This window comes from Salmo salar, chromosome 20, assembly GCF_965601325.2.
Source record: "Salmo salar chromosome 20, fSalSal1, whole genome shotgun sequence".
NCBI lineage: Eukaryota > Metazoa > Chordata > Actinopteri > Salmoniformes > Salmonidae > Salmo > Salmo salar.
The window spans coordinates 13,799,861-13,802,001 of NC_138310.1; positions in this window are offsets into that span (position 1 = coordinate 13,799,861).

Below are 2,141 nucleotides of genomic sequence, written 5' to 3' on the forward strand. Positions count from 1 at the left end.
TTCTGTGTCACATAAGGGTAATTGTTTTCTCAAGGTCTAAAGCAAAAATGTAATTCCTCCATATTTTTGGTGGCGAGAGACCATCTTTTGAAGACAGCCCCTCAAGCTCTTCTTTCCAAGAGATGAGTATGAACTTGAAAATGACGGCATTTCTCTGATTTCTTTGGTCCTCAAATATGTCCGACACATCACGCCACAGTCCAAGAATTGCAAGGCCTTTAAAAAGAACTATTGGTAGGTAGGCTACCTCTCTGCCTCCGCCTTTCACATTGGTGTTCACGGTTGTAATATACACTCATTGGCCAGTTTATTAGGTACTCCACTCGGTTCACGAAAATGGTTCGCTCCTACGGACAGTGAGTCACGTGGCCGTGGCTTGCTATATAAAGCAGGCAAACAGGCATCGAGGCATTCAGTTACTGTTCGATTGAACGTTAGAATGGGCAAAATGAGTGACCTAAGCGACTCTGAGCATGGTATGATAATCGGTGCCAGGCGCTTCAGTTCCAGTATCTAAGAAACGGCCGGCCTCCTGGGCTTTTCATGCACGACAGTGTCTAGGGTTTACCGAGAATAATGTGACAAACAAAAAACATCCAGTCAGTGGCAGTTTGGTGGGCGAAAACGGCTTGTTGATGAGAGGTCGAAGGAGAATGGCAAGAATTGTGCAAGCTACCAAACAAGCAAATAATGGCGCAGCACAACAGTGTGCAGAATGGCATCTCGGAACGCACAACTCGTCGGTCCTTGTCACGGATGGGCTATTGCAGCAGACGACCACACCGGGTTCCACTCATATCAGCTAAAAACAAGAAGAAAAGGCTCTCGTGGGCACGCGATCACCAACACTGCCTGGTCCGATGAATCCTGTTTCCTGTTGCGTAATTATGATGGTAGAGTCAGGATTTGGCTTAAATAGCATAAGTCCATGGGCCCCATCCTGGCTGGTGTCAACGGTACAGGCTGGTGGTGTAATGTGGGGATTGTTTTCCTGGCACACGGTCCCTTGATACCAATTGAGCAATGCTTCCATGCCCCAAAGAATTCAGGCTGTTCTGGAGGCAAAGTGGTGTCCGACCTGGTACTAAATGGGTGTACTTAATAAACTGGCCACTGAGTGTATATGAACCATGATATGCTGGGTTTGAAATAGATACATTTTTTGTTGTCATTGTTCTACAGAAAATACTCTAATGTCCAAAACAATTCTACAAATGAAGGAAAACAAAATAACTAAAATATAGTCGTTACATAAGTATTCACCCCTTTCGTTTGGGCAAGCCTAAATTAGTTCAGGGGTCAAATTTGACTTAACAAATCACAAAGTTACATGGTCCCTCCAGTCAAGTATAGAATGTTAAGTGCAGATTCAACTACAAAGACCAGGGAGACTCGTAAAGAAGGGCAGTGATTGGTAGATGGGTAACAACAACAAATCAGACATTGAATATCACTTCAAGCATGGTCAAGTTAATAATTATGCTATGGATGATTTATTAAACTACCCGGACACAGCAAATATAGTTGTCCTTCTGAACTGAGCTGCATGACGGTAAGGAAACTGCTCAGTGATGTTACCATCGTGATTTTGGAATGGCTGTGATGGGAGGTGGAGCTAAGCACAGGAGAAATTATAGAGGAAAACCTGCTTTACACCAGATGTGGGAGAGGAATTCAACTTTCAGCAGGAAAATAACATACAACACAAAGCCAAATCTACAATGGAGTTGCTTACCATGAAGACAGTGAATGTTCCTGGCCAAGTTAGTTTTGACTTAAATCTGCTTGGAAATCTCTGGCAAGGCTTGAAAATTGCTGTCTAGTCATGATCTCTTGACAGAGCTTAAAGAATGTTGAAAAGAATAATGGGCAAATATTGCACAATCCAGGTGTGTAAAGTTCTTAGTCTTCTTGGGTTAGCCTCTAACAGCTTTAATCGCTGCTAAAGGTGTATTGACTTGGTGGTGATTTTTCATTCATCTTTTAAAAAAAATTAATAATAATTTTCTTCCACTTTGGCATTAGTGTTTTGTGTAGACATTGACAAGAAAGAGCAATTCAATTCGTTTTAATCCCACTTTGTAACACAATAAAATGTGAACAATCCAAGGGGGGTTAATACTTATGATACCCACTGTAAT